An 8,896-nucleotide genomic window follows, 5' to 3' on the forward strand; every position below is an offset into this window, starting at 1 on the left:
TGCATGTTTGTCAAAGACAGCCTGTCTGCAGCCGGCTGTTACCATGGAAACAGAGAACTGAAAAATGCAGCGAGAAAGGTGAATGACTACCAGAGAGTGAGTATTTGCTCATGCGCTATTTTTGTGCACAGGTTGAAAACACCTTGGAAACGTGTTGGTTTTAGTGACCAGCAGCGGCTGCAGGAGCCTCGTGGAGCTGTGTGATGCCTTAAATATGTGGCATTTCATTGGAACTGTGCATCAGCGCGCTCATGTACGCCTATGGAGGCAGAGATCGTTACACAACTAAAATCATCATTTGCTAAAAATTTCAACTGAAGGTTTTAGTTTGTCACAAATGCTAATCTGACAAACTGTGTTAGCCATTTTAAGATGCCAGTGCAGTAGCAAGCAGAAGGTTTCCTGCTGTATTTTATCTACCGAAGCATCCAAGCTCAGCACCTGGGTAACGCCGGCCCATTTTTAGAGACTTTTTCCTACTTAGGAAATCCAAATGGTAAAAGGTTCATTCCAAAATCACCATATGGGACTTTTTTTGGACTGTGGCTGAAATGAAACCCAACTCTAAATCTGGACAGCTTCTGCTGACCTGCTGAGGTCATCAGAAGGTCAGGTTAGGATCTGAGTTGACCTAATCTTGTGCCATACAAGTGTTTTTCTATAAAAGTCCTACAAATAAAAAGATTCCAAGTGTTTTGTCTTTTAGTTGATGACACTGTTTCAGTTATATTGTTGGTTTATGATCAGAGCCTAAATAAAATGAATTTGCTAACGATCAGAAAAATCCAGAAAAATGGAAAAAATGAGGAAAAGGTTCAAAATAATTGTTATTTTGGATGCTTAAAGTCAACAGACTAAACATGCAGATTCGACCCATCATCAACTTCATCAGGTCTTCATAAAAAAAAACACAAAACAGTCCATCTCATATCCAAGTTTGACTGTTTTTTTCTATCAGGGAAACCAAATGTGCCTGTGAGGCAGATCATTTGTTTCCTGTGTGCTTTCCTGTCGTCCTGGATCTTTTCGTATTTCCTGAGCATGCGGACTGATCCAGGATGCTTGCGTCCCTTAATGGGCATAAAACATTTGCAAACGACTTCAGTACAATAACATGGACATCAATAAAGTTGCTTGTTAAAGCACGAAGACTGTGTGAAGCAAACCACATGGAAGCAGCAGTGTGTCAGTGGGAGAAGCGCTCAGCAGCAGCAGCAGCTGCAGCCTGGGGTAAAGCCACTTTCATTTTCCCTGTGTGGGCGCCATCTTCTGGACAACCGTGGTCATGTTTCCTGACGAGGCACAGGATGTTTTAACCCGAGTTTGAACTTGCCCCAGTGAACCTCTTAAACTAAAGCCTCGCTCTTTGGCTCCCAGAGATGATACATGAGATGGTGAACAGCTGTCTGTGTTACACGGTCACCTCTTGTTGTTTTCCTTTGTCTCCTCTCATTTACCAGAATCCCTCCGAGTGCTTCCCTTCAGGCCCAGAGTGAGCAGTTCCAGGTATCTTTTCTAATGTTGATAGATATTCTGTGTAACAGTTGGTGAAATGTTAGTATTTGACCACTAGGCGGAGCTCTTGTAATGATAATGTAACTAACTCATTTTATTTTGTATGTTTTATTTTTGTGTTGAGCATGTTAACATTTTCCTTTTTTGCCTACCGGATTGGTGTACAGTTAATTTGATACATGGAAAATAACCGGTTAATTTTGTAAATATAAGGTAAGGGCAGAGGTCACTTCCTGTTTTGGGAAGTAAGGTCAGAGAAGCTGCTCATGGTGACGGTCTAGCCGTGTGAATGTTAAAGAAGAAATAAGCCCTAAGTTCCAATTACACCGGTTTGTCTACTTGCAGGCCAAAGTGGTATGTTTGTTTATATTTTGTGAATTTTATATTGTAATATGTTTTAATTCTGAAATATAATTTTCTTGTACATTTGTATTCACCAGTTCTACGGTGTACCTGTACGTTAAGAGAAGCACAGTAAACATCAGTAAAGAAGAACTCTCGTGTCTCTCGTGTATGTGTACAAGCCGGCATATTCTGGTTTTACTGGTGTACTCTCTTTATTTTTTTATTTTCATTTTTTTTGCCTGCCCCGTTTGGCTCTTTTGCCATCAGAATTATTGTCTAAAGGCAAAGAAAGATGCCCAACAGATTTACTTTACCAAATCAACCAACCCAGCCTTGCTGTATTGGTCTATTTGATTCGCCTTTTATTGTTTATTTTATTTTAATCTGCTAAATACGGGACAGACTTGACTGGGGAAAAGAAAAGGGAGAAAGAAAGAGGGAAAGAAAAACAGCGGGGAAGAGGAACGGTGATAAAGGGCAAAAAAACCAAAAACCAACAAAATAAGCAGACAAAAAATACATCTGTCAATCACCTGGATCACCTGTTGAGAAAGAAAAAAGAGAAAACAAGCAGAAAAAAAAGAGCAATATAATAAACAACATCATTACCATGCTCTATGGGAATATAACAGTAAATACTAAATATTAAAATGGCCTGCATTTGTATAGCGCTTTTCTAGTCCTTAAGGACCCCACAGCGCTTCACACTACATTCAGTCATTCACACACACATTCACGCACTGGCGATGGCAGCTACATTGTAGCCACAGCCGCCCTGGGGCGCACTGACATTATTGTGCAGCACGTAAGATCGACAGCACACAGTGTGCTTTAAGGTAGGAGCCAAAAAGGGTGTAGTTTGTGTGTGTGAGCACCCGTGTGTACACCTGTGAGCATGAGCGCGCTTGTTTTAAAAGGTTCCTTCATGTAATGATCTGCTAGAGCAGGGGTGGGCAATCTCAGTCCACGAGGGCCGGTGTCCCTGCAGTTTTAGACGTGTCCTCGAACCAACACAGCTGATTTAAATGGCTAAATTAGCTCCTCAACGGCTGTATCCCAATTCAGGGTCTGCAGCCTTAAAGTACGCAGCCTCAACGGTCCTCAAGGGCCATGTACTTAAAGACCACTAAGGCCGGAAGTGCGAGGCTTGTGAAATGGGACGGTCTAGCCTCTGTTGCGCTGCCCAGGTTGCCTAGCAACCATGATACTAACAGCTGGAAACGTGTCATACAGCTGTGTTTGACAGAGATGAAGGAGAAATCTTTTGTTCATTCGTTTGTTTGTTTCTACATGAGCTTTGATCATTCTCTGATTAAGCTCAGCTATTAAACGGCGAATATTTTAAAGTAAAGGCTTTAAAACCAAGTTAGTACAAACGTCACTGATGTCACATGACTTTGCCGACATGTGGCCACCAGTAATGTTTTCATGATCTTCATTATTAAACATTTGCACATAAATAAGTGACATCATATTCAGTACTTACTTAAAGTTTACTCTTCGGCCGCCCCTCATCCGCCGTTTTTTTCGGCAAAATTATCCACACCCACCGCCGCGCTATGCATTCTGGGATATGTTGGGCCACGAAGTCTACACCGCCACGTCCTTAAAATTCAGGGAAATGAAGGATGCATTTGAGGGCCGCATTTCGAGCAGCCTTCGAATTGGGACAGCCTTCGTCGCGTCGCGGTGACGATCGGAGCAATTAATCGGGAAGACTGTAGATTTTGACCAGTTAATTGAGTAATCTGATATTCTTGCAAAAGAGTTTATCAATGCAATCACCCCAGAGATATTGGTTTGTGAGTTTTGGAGAAAAAGTAACACATCATCCGCATAAAGGCTGATTTTATGTTCCACGTTCTTACATTTTATGCCCCTAATTACTGAATTCTGTCTAATTGCTGCTGCTAGTGGTTCAATAAAAATTGCAAACAGTGAAGGGGAGAGTGGGCATCCCTGCCTGGTGCCCCTCAAGAGACAGAAGCTGGAGGATGTCTGGTCATTTGTTCTAACACAAGCTGTTGGGGAATTATATAATATTTTTAACCAGTTGATGAAAGAGGATCCAAAACCAAATTTGTGTAAAGTTGCAAATAGAAATTTCCAGTTAACTCTGTCACACGCTTTTTCTGCATCTAAAGAAAATATTGTAGTTTCAAGGTTTTTACTGTATGAGTAGTCTATCAAATTAAGTAATCTTATTTTGATAGACTCTTATTTTCTCCAGTCTCTTTGAGAGAGCTTTGCAGATTATTTTAAGGTCTACGTTTATAGGGGATATTGGACGATAGCTTGAGGGATATACAGGGTCTTTGCCTGGTTTTAGCAGGAGATTAATGTTTGCAGAATTCATATTTGATGGAAGTCTGCCCTTTTCTTTAATTTCCAACAACGTTCTGTAGAAAACTGGTGCTAGAATCGACCAGAATTCTTTGTAGAATTCTGCAGGAAAGCCGTCTGGACCTGGAGCCTTATTATTGTGCACACTTATCAGGGCTTCCTGGAGTTCACCTGGTGTCAGTGGTGAATCCAGTGCCATTGCTTGAGTGTCTAATAATTTTGGAAGAGTTATGTTGTCCAAAAACTGATCAATTTCTTTTTTAGATGGTTTATTTGTGGTGAATACAACGTTTTATAGAAATCCCTGAAAATGTTGTTTATTTGTATCGGTTCATATATTGTGTTCCCAGATGAATCTTGAACAGCACATATAGTTGTATTTTCTTTATTTATTTTTAGCTGGTTTGCTAGAAATTGACCGGATTTATTACCATGTTCATAATTTTGTAGGCGTAGTCTTTGTACTAAGAATTTTGTTTTTTTATCAATTATCTCATTTAATTCTAGTTTTGTTTTGCGTATTTTGTTCAGTGTTTCCTGATCTTGGTGGGACACGTAGGCTTCTTCTAGTGATTTGATGTTTTTTTCTAATTCCTGAATATTTTTGTTTTCTTTTTTCTTTTTATGTGATGAGAAAGAAATTATTTTACCTCTCATCACAGCTTTCCCTGCTTCCCATAGAACAGAAGCTGATGTTTCGGGAGTGTCATTATAGTCCAAATATGAAGTCCACTCTTTTTTAAAATATTTAATAAAGTCTTCATCTTTAAGTAGTGATATATTAAATCTCCAGTTTTTTCTTGGCGTGGTATTATTCTTGTGCATTAGTGTTAAAGATACAGGAGCATGATCGCTGACAGCTATAGGATGAATCTCAGTGTCTGAAATGTCGTTCAGCAGTGAGCTGCTGACCAAAAAATAATCCAGACGAGAGTAGGAGTGATGGACATGTGAGAAAAAAGTATATTCCTTACTGGTGGGGTGAAGGGAGCGCCATGCATCGCAAAGACCAAAGTCGCTCATATACTGTTTGATTATATTTGTGGACTGCCAATTACGCTGAGTTCCCGCTGTGTTGAGCCTATCCATGTCTTCATTTAGTCCAAGGTTGAGGTCGCCTCCAAGAACAAGTGTGCCATCTAAGTGTTCAGAGAGTGCACTGAAAAAACCGTGAAAGACTGAGGGATCGTCAACATTTGGACCATATACACTTGCAATACATAGCTTTTTATCAAGTATAGATAGTTTAATGATTTGGCCGGGGAAGCTGCACTCTGGGCCTTCTTCATCACGAGATCCTGGAAGCACTGATCGATGTAATCTTGGAGAGCCTCTAAACTCTCCCCGTTGTTCTCCAGGGTGTTGGAGATGATTTAGACAAATGTTGTTAGTTATAAGACGATTGATAAGTGTATTTGGTAATACTGAAGCTTAAAGGAGTTCGTTCAATTCTAAACTACCATTCGCTTTAATTTTCCGCCAAAATCTCCGGCGTCTGACGTCAGTTACAACATGAGTCACTTACCGCCCTCTTCTCTGATGTGTGCTCTCTTTATGATGCTCAGACAGGCGGTGCATGTGTGTGTGTGCAGTCCCTGTGCAGCAGAGGTCAGAGGTGACAGCTATGACTCTCCAGAGTGAGGTTGGAGCAGTCCTCAAAGACAATGCTGATACAACGATTTTCTATAAAAGTGACACCGGCTCATCGCTCTCTGTAATCTGCCTCCTGTGAACAGTGACTGTGAGACAGTTTGCATTTCCACTAAACGTGATGAACATCTCCTGTGTTTGCAGATGATGGTGGTGAGGAGAGGAAGCAGAGACTGATGCTGGTTTTACAGTGTTCACAATGAAGCTACAGCTGTCTCTCGCTCTGCTGTGAGATGACTAATGAACATGGAGGTTTCTTTTTTACTCGTCCCTTTCTTTGTGTTTCCAGGTGACAAATGACTTTGGCATTCAAACAGATAACGTCACTATCATATCAATGGTTTACCTCGCTGTATAACACAAGCATTAGTTTATTGCACCAACAGATCATCAACCTGACAAAATTCACCAAGCTGACAGATACGTGTGGACAGCACAAGTATTACAAAGCAGGACTACATGTCTGTTTATTTGCTTTATAGCGTCTTTGCTCTTAACACCTAAAAAAAAAAAAAAATTTCCCCCAGGGATCAATAAAGTATTCTGATTCTGATTCTGATTCTAATGCCTCGTTCTTCACGCCCGCCCAGCGGGGTGATGACGGGACCCCATCAGCCGTTTACACCTGAGGGTTAAAAAGGCTTTAACTCATCCAGGACCTTAAATCCCTGTGTCAGAGCAGAAGGCGCGCACGCACGCACACACACACACACACACACACACACACACACACACACACACACACACACACACACACACACACACACACACACACTTACTTTATCAGACTTTCATTATGACATTATTAGTAGAAGATAAAACCCTTGTGCTTCTAAAGTCAGCGTTTGCTTTGAGACAGAACGTGTCATTGTGTCGGCACCGGCTCATTGGTTGGCACTAAAAAACTCAGTTTGACTGAATTCAAGTGCAAAATGTGATCCGGTTGGCACACGGCTGCAATGGGACAACATGTGACGTCTGTGAATCCTTTCCAGATACAGTGAATATAATGTGTTTACCTTTTCATTCATGCAGCATTTTTGCATAATGATGTATGAAATGAGTTCAGTCAGGTTGGGTTGCTGTGACTTACACAAAGATCAGGAAGCGTTTCACGACTGATGAAATGTTGGCACGATTTACTATACTTTGCTTCCAAGCAGCCAGACTTTGTGCTGATGTTTCCCCAGGCTTTGTGAAGGTCTAATCCTTCAACCTGACCATTTACACCAGTGACACATTCACACACAAACTGTATTTAGAAGCACTTTGTTGCTAGCAGCCTGTCACAAAAACAGATCATCTGTTTCCATTTCTTTGGTTACATCTTTGAAGAAATGGCAACAATGACACCGTCTGACCGGCGTGAAAGAACACCGGTTAGATGGTTCTCAAAGAGCTCTTAGCTGAAAACTTGGCATACCTCAACACAGAGTGCAGTGTGTCCTTAAAAAGATGAAGTACAGCCACATGAGCTGATGCTGTTGTACTGGTGTGTACTGGTCCCAGTAAAACAGCTCACTTTATTACAGATGCACTGATGTGAGCTTCCCTGCTGCAGTTGAGCATCAGTGCAGGAAAGTGTTTCCTGACATAATAATGATCACACACAATGATGGACACTTTCAATGACTCGGCATTAATGTACCTTTGAGCATTAGCAGGAGTCACCGGTGGCCTATAACAAGCTGCTCTGTAAGCCTATGACTGTATTATCTAAAGAAATGTCAGAGTAGAACGAGTGGTGGTTTCCTGAGTGTGTATGATTATGCTGAACCCGTGTTTTTGAATATTGAGTCAACAGATTATTAAACAGTTTCTCTAATAGCTTTGGGTTCATCTAAAGTGAAATGTTACGCTTCTCAAACGAGACCATGACTTGTTCCATCACTACCCTGCAGATGCTCCTCCAGGGCTTTGGGGGTGTTTCAATTTCAAATCACACTGTAGAGAAGGTGTCGCGAAATCAATCAATGTAGAGCAGTGTCACAAACCACGGAGGCCCCAGAAAAGTGCAATCAAACGGTCAGTTTATTAACAGCCCGGAGAAAACATCAGCATATGTCTTCTGACAAAAATACAGTGAGACACCAAATGAGTTGAGGCCTCAGGCCTGACACATTCCTAGATTATATGTGTTATATGTGTTGTAAGCATGCATGCAGTCAACCTTCTATGTTCTCATCTTCCCTCAGCATGTATCACCTGGACAGTCACGCCAGTGAAGCTTAAGACCCTTAATGGACGGAACATCAACTCTGAATAAGCACAAATGCAATGTGTATAAAATACTTCTGGCTGTACCTGTAATAAAAGTTAACATAATAGAAGGATCCTTAACTAAACATCCTCAATAAACAACTTTAATGCAATATCAATACTGTGAGAAATATTATTAAATGGAATAATGCAGTAAAGAATGTTATTAATGCAATTATAATGATTCAAGTTATATGGCAGCAATAAAAGAATTTCTGGATCTCCACAAAGGCCACGGCAAAGATGACCCACTTACCTCGCACCGCACCATCAGCTCACCCTTACATCCATACGGACACCATATGGAGATGGAATCTCTTAGAAATCCTCAAATAAATCAGCTATAACATTCAGCTCTCCTCTGCAGAAGCAGAGCAGGTCAAATCTATAACTGAAGCTGAAACTCAAGCCCTGAATGTTGATCAGCACGCTCCTCTCACGCTCCAGGGTAGCCAACAATGAGAGTTTCTGAGCAGTAACATGGACACGATGGTGTTCATCAATTCAGACCAGACGGACCGCAGCTTTTTCCTGTGCTGCCATCAACATCTCCACACTGCTACAGCATTTGGTGTTTCATATTAGTTAGTGTTTAACAAACGAGACATATTCTAGCATTCCTTATTCTCTGTCATATAATTAAAGACTCGTTTGTGCTCGTTACTGTGGTCGAAATATCAAATAGCAATGTCCACAAATGTACAAGTAATCAGTATGAGCTCAAAGCTCAGCTTCAGACTACTCTCAGGTCAGACATTTTTTCTAATGTCGGCTCTGTGTGTCG

The 8,896-nt window shown here is 41.1% G+C and overlaps 1 long non-coding RNA gene across 1 annotated transcript; it reads left to right on the forward strand.

The window, feature by feature from the left end:
* Positions 1 to 644: 644 nt before the first annotated feature.
* LOC113006947 (uncharacterized) lies at positions 645 to 8,225 on the forward strand. The gene is made up of 3 exons (XR_013901747.1): positions 645 to 1,869; positions 5,998 to 6,142; positions 8,049 to 8,225. It is a non-coding gene; the product is annotated as an uncharacterized LOC113006947 (long non-coding RNA).
* Positions 8,226 to 8,896: the final 671 nt, after the last annotated feature.

The sequence above is a fragment of the Astatotilapia calliptera genome, chromosome 15 (genome assembly GCF_964374335.1).
Source record: "Astatotilapia calliptera chromosome 15, fAstCal68.1, whole genome shotgun sequence".
Taxonomy (NCBI): Eukaryota; Metazoa; Chordata; class Actinopteri; order Cichliformes; family Cichlidae; genus Astatotilapia; species Astatotilapia calliptera.